Source organism: Ranitomeya imitator, chromosome 8 (assembly GCF_032444005.1).
Source record: "Ranitomeya imitator isolate aRanImi1 chromosome 8, aRanImi1.pri, whole genome shotgun sequence".
Lineage (NCBI taxonomy): Eukaryota > Metazoa > Chordata > Amphibia > Anura > Dendrobatidae > Ranitomeya > Ranitomeya imitator.
The window spans coordinates 100,677,311-100,690,248 of NC_091289.1; positions in this window are offsets into that span (position 1 = coordinate 100,677,311).

Sequence of the window (12,938 nt, forward strand, 5' to 3'; positions counted from 1 at the left end):
CATGAAATGTTAGAAATTTATAAGATAGCTTGATCCATGTGCATGTATACACACAAATAAAGTATTAAAAAATAAATTAAAATAATATAATCCAATAGTACCACCTAGTGGTGCTGAAAAGTATAAGGAATAGCAGTATTACTGTAGGTCTATATGCCTACATGTATGTCAGTCAGTATACTTTATTTTGAATTGATCCACATGCTAAGGAAAGTGCCAGTGCTCCTATAAAATGAGATATATAAGGTGCAAATGTAATAAGTATAAAGTGCAAATGCATATCAGTGAGCTTCCGAAATGTGGCCAAACAGGCACTTCCCAAGCATATAAAACATTTCATAAGTACATGAATAAAGTATAGTTACCAGCCTGAACCAGCTAATGTAAGTTTTGCTGATAGCTAACTCAGAAAGGGCATAGGAATTAAGTCCATATGGGATCTTAATATATGCTAACATATCCAATTAAAAGCCAGGATAATCATCCCCTGAAAACGGTTAATGGCATGCTCCCAAAATATCCATAATGGCACAGTGTTTAAAGTGAACACCAGCACAATCCCCACACATTAACATACATGTCCACGCCTCTGGAAATGACTCAGTGTGGGTGGGGCCGGCAAAGGATCATATGGACAAGATGCCCTGGCAACATGCTGTACATACAGCCAGGATTTGCCCCTTTTCTTTAACCCCTTCCCGACCTTTGACGCATACGCTGCGTCATGAAAGTCGGTGCCATTCCGACCCATGACGCAGCATATGCGTCATGGAAAGATCGCGTCCCTGCAGGCCGGGAGAAAGGGTTAACTCCCATTTCACCCGATCTGCAGGGACAGGGGGAGTGGTAGTTTAGCCCAGGGGGGGTGGCTTCACCCCCTCGTGGCTACGATCGCTCTGATTGGCTGTTGAAAGTGAAACTGCCAATCAGAGCGATTTGTAATATTTCACCTAAAAAACTGGTGAAATATTACAATCCAGCCATGGCCGATGCTGCAATATCATCGGCCATGGCTGGAAACACTTATGTGCACCCACCCCACTCCTCCGATCGCCCCCCCAGCCCCCCGATCTGTGGTCCGCTCCCCTCCGTCCTGTGCTCCGCTCCCCCGTCCTCCTGTCCGCTTCCCCGTGCACCAATCACACCCCCTGTGCTGCAATCAAACCCCCCCGCACTCCGATCCCCCCCCCGCACACAGCGACCCCCCCCCGTGCTCCGATCCACCCCCCCCCCCGCACAGCGATCCCTCACCCCGTGCTCCAATCCTTCCCCGTGCTCCAATCCTCCCTCCCGTGTTCCGATCCACCCCCCCCATGATCCGATCCACCCCCCCGTGCTCCGACGCCCCCCCCGTGCCCTGATCTCCCCCCCCTTATACTTACCTGGCCGCCCGAGGTCCGTCCGTCTTCTTTCCTGGGCACCGCCATCTTCCAAAATGGCGGGCGCATGTGCAGTGCGCCCGCCGAATCTGCCGGCCGGCAGATTCGTTCCAGAGTGAATTTTGATCACTGAGATAGGTTATATCTCAGTGATCAAAATAAAAAAAATAGTAAATGACCCCCCCCTTTGTCACCCCCATAGATAGGGACAATAAAAAAAATAAAGAATTTTTTTTTTTTCACTAAGGTTGGGGTAAGAACTAGGGTTAGGGTTAGGGGTAGGGTTAGGGGTAGGGTTAGGGTTAGGGGTAGGGTTAGGGTTAGGGGTAGGGTTAGGGGTAGGGTTAGGGCTAGGGTTAGGGTTAGGGGTAGGGTTAGGGGTAGGGTTAGGGCTAGGTTTAGGGTTTCGGTATGTGCACACGTATTCTGGTCCTATGCGGATTTTTCCGCAGCGGATTTGAAAAATCCACAGTGCTAAACCGCTGCCGATTTATAGTGGATTTACCGCGGTTTTTCTGCGCATTTCACTGCGGTTTTACAACTGCGATTTTCTATTGGAGCAGTTCTAAAACCGCTGCGGAATCCGCAGAAAGAAGTGACATGCTGCAGAATGTAAACCGCTGCGTTTCCGTGCAGTTTTTCCGCAGCATGTGTACAGCGATTTTTGGTTCCCATAGGTTCACATTGAACTGTAAACTCATGGGAAACTGCTGCGGATCCGCAGCGTTTTCCGCAGCGTGTGCACAAACCTTTAGAATTGGGCTATGTGCACACGGTGCGGATTGGCCGCTGCGGATCCGCAGCAGTGTTCCATCGGGTTTACAGTACCATGTAAACATATGGAAAACCAAATCCGCTGTGCCCATGGTGCAGAAAATACCGCGCGGGAACGCTGCGTTGTATTTTCCGCAGCATGCCAATTCTTTGTGCGGATTCCGCAGCGTTTTACACCTGTTCCTCAATAGGAATCCACAGGTGAAATCCGCACAAAAAACACTGGAAATCCACGGTAAATCCACAGGTAAAACGCAGTGCCTTTTACCCGCGGATTTTTCAAAAATGATGCTGAAAAATCTCATACGAATCCGCAACGTTGGCACATAGCCTTAGAGTTGGGTTGGAATTAGGGTTGTGGTTAGGGTTAGGGGTGTGTTGGGGTTAGGGTTGTGGTTAGGGGTGTGTTGGGGTTAGGGTTGTGATTAGGGTTACGGCTACAGTTGGGATAAGGGTTAGGGGTGTGTTGGAGGTAGAATTGAGGGGTTTCCACTGTTTAGGCACTTCAGGGGGTCTCCAAACGCAGCATGGCGCCACCATTGATTCCAGCCAATCTTGTATTCAAAAATTCAAATGGTGCTCCCTCACTTCCGAACCCCGACGTGTGCCCAAACAGTGGTTTACCCCCACATATGGGGTACCAGCATACTCAGGACAAACTGCGCAACAATTACTGGGGTCCAATTTCTCCTGTTACCCTTGAGAAAATAAAAAATTGCTTGCTAAAACATCATTTTTGAGGAAAGAAAAATGATTTTTTATTTTCACGGCTCTGCGTTGTAAACGTCTGTGAAGCACTTGGGGGTTCAAAGTGCTCACCACATATCTAGATAAGTTCCTTGGGGGGTCTAGTTTCCAAAATGGGGTCACTTGTGGGGGGTTTCTACTGTTTAGGCACACCAGGGGCTCTGCAAACGCAACGTGACGCCCGCAGACCATTCCATCAAAGTCTGCATTTCAAAAGTCACTACTTCCCTTCTGAGCCCCCACGTGTGCCCAAACAGTGGTTTACCCCCACACATGGGGCATCAGCGTACTCAGGAGAAACTGGACAACAACTTTTGTGGTCCAATTTCTCCTGTAACCCTTGGGAAAATAAAAAATTCTGGGCTAAAAAATTATTTTTGAGGAAAGAAAACGTATTTATTATTTTCACGGCTCTGCGTCATAAACTTCTGTAAAGCACTTGGGGGTTGAAAGTGCTCACCACACATCTAGATAAGTTCCTTTGGGGGTCTAGTTTCCAAAATGGGGTCACTTGTGGGGGGTTTCTACTGTTTAGGCACACCAGGGGCTCTGCAAACGCAATGTGACGCCCGCAGACCATTCCATCAAAGTCTGCATTTCAAAAGTCACTACTTCCCTTCTGAGCCCCCACGTGTGCCCAAACAGTGGTTTACCCCCACACATGGGGTATCAGCGTACTCAGGAGAAACTGGACAACAACTTTTGTGGTCCAATTTCTCCTGTAACCCTTGGGAAAATAAAAAATTCTGGGCTAAAAAATTATTTTTGAGGAAAGAAAACGTATTTATTATTTTCACTGCTCTGTGTTATGAACTTCTGTGAAGCACTTGGGGGTTCAAAGTGCTCACCTCACATCTAGATAAGTTCCTTTCGGGGTCTAGTTTCCAAAATGGGGTCACTTGTGGGGGGTTTCTACTGTTTAGCCACATCAGGGGCTCTGCAAACGCAACGTGACGCCCGCAGAGCATTCCATCAAAGTCTGCATTTCAAAACGTCACTACTTCACTTCCGAGCCCCAGCATGTGCCTAAACAGTGGTTTACCCCCACATATGGGGTATCAGCGTACTCAGGAGAAACTGGACAACAACTTTTGGGGTCAAATTTCTCCTGTTACCCTTGAGAAAATAAAAAATTGCGGGCTAAAATTCATTTTTGAGAAAATAATTTTTTTTTTTTATTTTCATGGCTCTGCGTTATAAACTTCTGTGAAGCACTTGAGGGTTCAAAGTGCTCACTACACATCTAGATTAGTTCCTTTGGGGGTCTAGTTTCCAAAATGGGGTAATTTGTGGGGGATCTCCAATGTTTAGGCACACAGGGGCTCTCCAAACGCGACATGGTGTCCGCTAATGATTGGAGATAATTTTCCATTTAAAAAGCCAAATGGCGTGCCTTCCCTTCTGAGCCCTGCCGTGCGCCCAAACAGTGGTTTACCCCCACATATGGGGTATCTGCATACTCAGGACAAACTGGACAACAACATTTGTGGTCCAATTTCTCCTATTACCATTGGCAAAATAGGAAATTCCAGGCTAAAAAATCATTTTTGAGAAAAGAAAAATTATTTTTTATTTTCATGGCTCTGCATTATAAACTTCTGTGAAGCACCTGGGGGTTTAAAGTGCTCAGTATGCATCTAGATAAGTTCCTTGGGGGGTCTAGTTTCCAAAATGGGGTCACTTGTGGGGGAGCTCCATTGCATAGGCACACAGGGGCTCTCCAAATGCGACATGGTGTCCGCTAACAATTGGAGCTAATTTTCCATTCAAAAAGTTAAAAGGCGCGCCTTCCCTTCCGAGCCCTGCCGTGTGCCCAAACAGTGGTTTACCCCCACATATGAGGTATCGGCGTACTCGGGAGAAATTGCTCAACAAATTTTAGGATCCATTTTATCCTATTGCCCATGTGAAAATGAAAAAATTGAGGCGAAAATAAATTTTTTGTGAAAAAAAAGTACTTTTTCATTTTTACGGATCAATTTGTGAAGCACCTGAGGGTTTAAAGTGCTCACTAGGCATCTAGATAAGTTCCTTGGGGGGTCCAGTTTCCAAAATGGGGTCACTTGTGGGGGAGCTCCAATGTTTAAGCACACAGGGTCTCTCCAAACGCGACATGGTGTCCGCTATCGATGGAGATAATTTTTCATTCAAAAAGTCAAATGGCGCTCCTTCCCTTCCGAGCCTTACCATGTGCCCAAACAGTGGTTTACCCCCACATGTGAAGTATCGGTGTACTCAGGAGAAATTGCCAAACAAATTTTAGGATCCATTTTATCCTGTTGTCCATGTGAAAATGAAAAAATTGAGGCTAAAAGAATTTTTTTGTGAAAAAAAAGTACTTTTTCATTTTTACGGATCAATTTGTGAAGCACCTGGGGGTTTAAAGGGCTCACTATGCATCTAGATAAGTTCCTTGGGGCGTCTAGTTTCCAAAATGGGGTCACTTGTGGGGGAGCTCCAATTTTTAGGCACACGGGGGCTCTCCAAATGTGACATGGTGTCCGCTAAAGAGTGCAGCCAATTTTTCATTCAAAAAGTCAAATGGCGCTCCTTCCCTTCCAAGCCCTGCCGTGCGCCCAAACAGTGGTTTACCCCCACATATGAGGTATCAGCGTACTCAGGACAAATTGGACAACAACGTACGTGGTTCAGTTTCTCCTTTTACCATTGGGAAAATAAAAAAATTGTTGCTGAAAGATAATTTTTGTGACTAAAAAGTTAAATGTTCATTTTTTCCTTCCATGTTGCTTCTGCTGCTGTGAAGCACCTGAAGGGTTAATAAACTTCTTGAATGTGGTTTTGTGCACCTTGAGGGGTGCAGTTTTTAGAATGGTGTCACTTTTGGGTATTTTCAGCCATATAGACCCCTCAAACTGACTTCAAATGTGAGGTGGTCCCTAAAAAAAATGGTTTTGTAAATTTCGTTGTAAAAATGAGAAATCGCTGGTCAAATTTTAACCCTTATAACTTCCTAGCAAAAAAAAATTTTGTTTCCAAAATTGTGCTGATGTAAAGTAGACGTGTGGGAAATGTTATTTATTAACTATTTTGTGTCACATAACTCTCTGGTTTAACAGAATAAAAATTCAAAATGTGAAAATTGCGAAATTTTCAAAATTTTCGCCAAATTTCCGTTTTTATCACAAATAAACACAGAATTTATTGACCTAAATTTACCACTAACATGAAGCCCAATATGTCACGAAAAAACAATCTCAGAACCGCTAGGATCCATTGAAGCGTTCCTGAGTTATTACCTCATGAAGGGACACTGGTCAGAATTGCAAAAAACGGCAAGGTCTTTAAGGTCAAAATAGGCTGGGTCATGAAGGGGTTAAAAATAGTCTTTATGGTATTTTTATTTTACCATTTTTATTTGTTTTTAAACATTTTTAATTTTCACTGTCTTTTTACCAGGAGATTTCAAGTGACAGGAATTCCCTAGGACTATACGGACACTTGTGATGATTTTACTATCATAATAATTTATTTGCGTCTGATCCAGTGAAGAGAAAATGTAATATTATTTACATTCATCATTCTTTATATGCTCTCTCATACACAAGTAGTCAAAATTGTTGGCACCCCTCGTTTAACCCCTTCATGACATTGGGATTTTCTGTTTTTCCGTGTTCGTTTTTCGCTCCCCTCCTTCCCAGAGCCATAACTTTTTTTATTTTTCCATCAATATGTCCATGTGAGGGCTTATTTTTTGCGGGACGAGTTGTACTTTTGAACGACATCATCAAAAAAAGTGCAATCCCACACTTGTTTTTTGTTTGACTTTTTTGCTAGGTTCACTAAATGCTAACACTGACCTGCCATTATGATTCTTCAGGTCATTACGAGTTCATAGACATCTAACATGTCTAGGTTCTCTTTTATCTAAGTGGTGAAAAAAAATTCCAAACTTTGCTTGAGAAAAAAAATTGCGCCATTTTCCGATACCCGTAGCGTCTCCATTTTTCGTGGTCTGGGGTTGGTTGAGGGATTATTTTTTGCATGTCGAGCTGACGTTTTTATTGTTATGAAGTTTGTGCAGGTCTCAAGGACCTCTATGGTTACTATGCAGAAGCATCTCTGACCCCCGATCATGTGACGGGTTTCGGCGATGCGCTCATTTCCGGCCCGATGGCCAGAAGCGCCGGTTAAATACCGCTGTCTGACAGCGGCATTTAACTAGTTAATAGCAGCGGGTGAATCGCGATTTCACCTGCCGCTATTGCGGGCACATGTCAGCTGTTCAAAACAGCTGACGTGTCCCGACTTTGATGTGGGCTCACCGCCGGAGCCCGCATCAAAGCGGGCTTCTGACCTCGGACGCACTATCCCGTCCGAGGTCAGAAAGGGGTTAATGACATTAAAACCCACAATGGTCATAGAAATAACTTGAATCTGACAAAAGTAATAATAAATTAAAAATCTCTGAAAATGAACAAATCAAAGTCAGACATTGCTTTTCAACCATGCTTCTACAGAATTTTAAAAAATAAAAATAAATAAAACTTATGAAATAAGCCTGGACAGAAATGATGGTACCCTTTGTAAGGGGGTTACCTTCTCTGCTCCGTGCCTGGAAAGACTTAGCTGTGCAGCAGGTATCCCTGGGGGCAGACTTAGAGGCCGGGACAGGAAGGAAGCCGTGCTGAGAGAGAAAAGAGGCGCGCTTTCCAGGGCTAGAGCAGAGTGCACAGCAGAGAGAGCAGCGTGTGCAGCAGAGAGAGCAGCGGATACAGCGGACAGAACATCACGCAGCTGCGCTCCGGGGGGAGAGAGAGAGCTTCCGGTCGGAGACTGAGACAGGAAGATTGTCCAGAAAGACTGTATCTTGTACGTGAAAGCAGACTCTGCTGTGACTGGAGAGGTGCGCTCTGACGCTCGTGCAAAGACATTGACCCATGCAAAGACAGTGACTCGTGCAGAGACAGTGGCCCCTAGCACCCACGGCATTAGTTCAGAGCCCCTGATTCCTGCTGGGAGAACCAATAATAGACTGAGCATCGTTCTCCCAAGAGAGGCTGCACTGTTGAGGCAGAAGACTCAGAGCACAGGGGACCCCGTTTGCCTAGCATCCCCTCTACTCATGACAGTAAACCCTTAAACTCCAGGTTGCGGGTTCCCAGAGACTACACAGCTCACGGATAACAGAGGGACAACAAGTGCTGCTGTTTCCCCCGGGCCTACGTTGGAGAAGACGACCCTACAAGCAAGTCCTCATCAGACTGATATTTGTTTTTCCCAAGAACTTCTATTTACATCTGTTATACTGCTTCCCATATATTTTGCACCATTATTTCTGCAGTTTATATTCTACTGTTTTCTCCCTGCGAGGAGAATATCGCCCCTGTTAATAAACCCCCCAACAGTTGGTCTGTCTGTTCCGTGGTGACACAGTCTACCCTGCACTCTTTTACACTTGGCGTAGTCGGCAGGATGTCACACAGTAGCGTGGAAAGGGCAGACCAAGCAGTTGGGGAAGGTCCCAGGTCTAGCATTTCCCTGGGAGCCATGTTGAATAATTTGCCAAGTTCCACTGAGAGCAATGTGATGCTGTGGAGCTGGGCGGAGCGTATCCGGGGAATGATGCGGATGCACTCCATGACACCAGCCCTGGAGGCAGAAATTGCATTGATGGCCCTGGAGGGGGAGGCACAGGATTCTGTCATGCATAGGTCTCCCTGGGAGAGAGATACCCTAGACAAAGTGCTGCGCATACTAGAGGAGACGCATAGGGCGCCCACTGACGTAGGGGAACTTCACATGCGACTGTTTCACTGGGTACAAAGAGAGGGGGAGACCGTGACCCAATTCATGAATGCCCTACAAGAGCTCCACACTGCTATTAGACGGAAAAACGGTGTAGGTGTAGGACCAGTTGATGTGGTGCTTAGGGATCAGCTGGTGACGGGACTGCGTGACGCAATGATGAAACAGGCGCTGCGACAGCGCAAGCGGGTAAAGCCAGACATGACTTTCTCCAAAGCTGGCAGCGAGGCACGTGTGTGAGAACAAGAGCAGGGAGTGACAGGGCCAGTGGGGAGGGTACGGAAAGGAGAGGTTTCCACCACCGCAGACAATATCCCTCAATGGGTGGAGGACCTGAGAATGGAGATTAAGCTAGTCCGTGAAGAAATGGCGGCCTCAAAAAGAACTCTGGCAGTAGGGTCCGGCCCTTTGGTGCGAGGCAGAGAAGCAGCCCTCCGAAAGGAGGCTGAAGCTACCAGGAGGAGAAGCCCTCTTACATGCTACACCTGTGGAGAGCCCGGCTACATTGCCCAGTGGTGTCCCTGCCGGAGCCGACCATCCCCGCACCCTCCTTTAAGCTAGGTGGCTCCGAGCTTGAGGGACATCGCTCGGAGTGTGGAGAACAGAAGAGGAGTAGTAAAAGAACCCCCAGCCTTGTTTCCACGTGCCCCCTGGAATGGGCAGAAATCAATGGAAGAGCGGTACAGTGCCTGGTGGACACAGACTCACAAGTGACCACCATGCCTGAGGGATATTTCTGCCGTCACTTCACGGAGGCGCTACCACCCGAATGAGGCCTTGTGATCAAACTGATGGTGGCCAATCAATTGCCCATCCCAGTCGCAGGGCTGGTATGGATGAACATAGAGGTCTGCGGTAAAGATGTCGGGAGAAGAGGAGGAGTATTGGTGGATGGAGAAGTAGCTAAAGACCGTACCGTGACCCTTGGCATGAATGTGTTAAAAGACCTCAGGAGCCTACTTTTTAATGATTACCGGACAGTTTCTACAACATTTGAGGGACCAAACACCCCAGAAAAGGGTTTTTCAACAGTTGATACGGACAGCCCATGTCCGGGAAGCATACAGCTACGGAAAGGAACTCGGCAAAGTCATCGTCCCCGCCTCTGTCAATCGAGTGTTGCCCCCTGGACAGACGGTCCTTCCCCTGCCTATACAAACTGGTATCCTGCTGGAAGGGGTGGAAGTCCATATTGAGCCCAGCAGAGTCGACCAGCTGCCGTCAGAAATATTGGTCACGTGGTCCCTGGCTACCGTGCGGAACGGTACTGTCCTTGTGCGCTGCATGAATTTGGGGGAGACAGATGCAACTTTACCCCCAGGAGTGAAGTCGCCCAAGTCCTGGGCCTCCCAGATGAGCTGGTCCCATCGGAAATCGTGCAGCTGACCGCTAGGCCAGAAGATCCATGGCTGGTGACCATCAAAGCGTAGGCAGCTCCGGACCCCAGACTGCTGCAAGAAGGGCGACAGATATTGGAACACCCCCAAGTAGCTCCTCAAAGGGGGACAGCCCTGCAGCATGGAGACCAAGTCATAGTGAGAGAAAAGAGCCCACACAACAAATTGGGGTACCGGTAGGAGAAGAGGCCGTACCGAGTGAAGCGGCAGCTTGGCAACGGGAGTCCCGTTTATGAGGTTCAGCCCGAAACAGAAGAGGGGACCCCAAACCGCACACTGCACAGGAATATGTTGCGTCTATGTTTGTCTCGAGATCCTAAATCGGTTCAATTGGCCCCAGTGCCCTCACCGGCTGCGCCAGTGATCAATGTTGATGTGGAAGACGAAGAAGACTCACAGTTTCTCCAAGGGAGCCCGGAAACAGAGCTGGTGCCTGGAATTACCAACATATCAGAGGAGACCTCGACCCCCACTCCTCCTACAGCAGTTGACATCACCACCCCTGCTGATTTGAGATGCTCTGCACGTTCAACGGCTGGTGTACCCCCCTGTTCGCTACAATCAGGATGAGTTCATCTGGCAGCAGATTGTGCAAGGACTGGAAGATTGCCAACAGGTACTTCGGGAACTCTCGCTCATAGAATGGCGAGGAAAAAGAGGGGGGAATGTAAGGGGGTTACCTTCTCTGCTCCGTGCCTGGAACCACTTAGCTGTGCAGCAGGTTTCCCTGGGGGCAGACTTAGAGGCCGGGATAGGAAGGAAGCCGGGCTAAGAGAAAAGAGGTGAGCTTTAAAGGGCTAGAGCAGCGTGAACAGCAGAGAGAGCAGCATGCAGTGCAGAGAGAGCAGAGTGTGCAAAAGAGAGAGCAGCGTGTGCAGCAGAGAGAGCAGTGGATACAGCGGACAGAACAGCACGCAGCAGTGCTCTGGGGAGGAGAGAGAGAGAGCTCCTGGTCGGAGGATTGAGACAGGAAGATTGTCCAGAAGGACTGTATCTTGTGAGTTAATGGCACTGTTGAGGCAGAAGACTCAGAGCACAGGGGACCCCGTTTGCCTAGCATCCCCTCTACTCACCTCAGTAAACCCTCAAACCCCAGGTTGCGGGTTCCCAGCTCATGGATAACAGAGGGACGACAAGTGCCACTGTTTCCCGGCGCCTACGTTGGAAAAGACGACCCTACAACCAAGTCCTCATCAGACTGATAAGTGTTTTTCCCAAGAGCTTCCATTTACTTCTGTTATACTGCTTCCCATATATTTTGCACCGTTATTTCTGCAGTTTATATTCTACTGTTTTCTCCCTGCAAGGAGAATATCGCTCCTGTTAATAAACCCCCCTCAACAGTTGGTCTGTCTTTTCCGTGGTGACATAGCCTACCCTGCACTCTATTAGACCTTAACTTAATATTTTGTTGCACAACCTTTTGAGGCAATCACTGCAATCAAATGATACCTGTAACTGTCAATGAGACTTGTGCACTTCTTGACAGGTATTTTGGCCCACTCCTCAAGAGCTAGTTGCTCCAGTTGTCTCGTGTTTGAAGGTTGCCTTTCCAGATGGCATGTTTCAGTTCTTTGCAAAGTTGCTCAATAGGATTTAGGTCAGGGCTCATAGAAGGCCACTTCAAAATAGTCCAATTTTTTTCCTCTTAGCCATTCTTGGGTGTTTTTAGCTGTGTTTTGGGTCATTATCCGGTTGCAAGACCCATGACTTGCAACTGAAACCAGGCTTTCTGACACTGGGCAGCACATTTCCTTCTAGAATCCTTTTATAGTCTTGAGATTTCATTGTACCCTGCACAGACTCTAGACACCCTCTGCCAGATGCAGCAAATCAGCCCCAGAGCCTCCTTCATGTTTCACAGTAGGGACAGTGTTCTTTTCTTGATATGCATCATTTTTCCATCTGTGAACATGTAAGGTGGAGAAACTAACCAGGTTTGCCTCATCCGTAATGGGTCCGGAACTGTCGGGTCTGTCACCTAGGATACAGGGGGGAGAGCTTGGAGTGTCCCTGTGCTCAAGAGAAGGGGGTGTGGCTAAGCAGACAGTTAAGCACGTGCAGAAATTCAAACCGTTCAGGCAGGAACGGTGTGCGGGAGAGGGTCCTGTTCAAGAAGATTAGCTGTGAGGCGATGGGGCTGTGCTGACTGGAGCCGTGGATGAGAGGACGCGCTGACAGGAGCCGACAGACGGGGTTCCACTGACACACCAGAGATACCGATGTCCATGCTAATACCACTGTCCCTGCTTACATCACGGACATTTACAAGACTGCTGACGTGGCCGACTACGTTAAGAAATCCTCTCTGGTCAGCAGAACTGACCGTGAGAGGCAATGTCGGTGTACAGGATGCAGGCGCTGAACAGTACAGCGCATCGGACCAAGATGGCCATTATAAACAGTGTCAGGACAGTGTCATAGGCCCCACTAGTGTAAATACTCTCACTGCTGAGAGGAAAGATTATTCCCCTTCCTCCCTTCATCCATTGAGGCCAGTGCCTGTGCTGGAGCCACAGACTATTGCCGCCATCGTCGGTATTGGGAGAGGACGCCGTCTCCGGGACCACAAAAGGACATCGCCATCATTAGGACCACCAGAGAACACAATAGATAAAAACCTAGCACTCAACTTAAATGTATTTGCTGAAAATTATATTGTAGTAAACACGAAAACGTTTCGGTCTGGTGCGACCTTCATCAGTTACGTATTACTAGTGTGCAGAAGGCAGATATGGATCTGTTATTCCCTATGTATGTATGTATAACAATTAGAGAAACTCATGGTTCAGCAAGTAGTTGCTGTAGATAATTTATAATGAATAATAGTTCCTTGAGCTGATGCGCTCCCAGACACGGAGTCTACCGCTAGTGT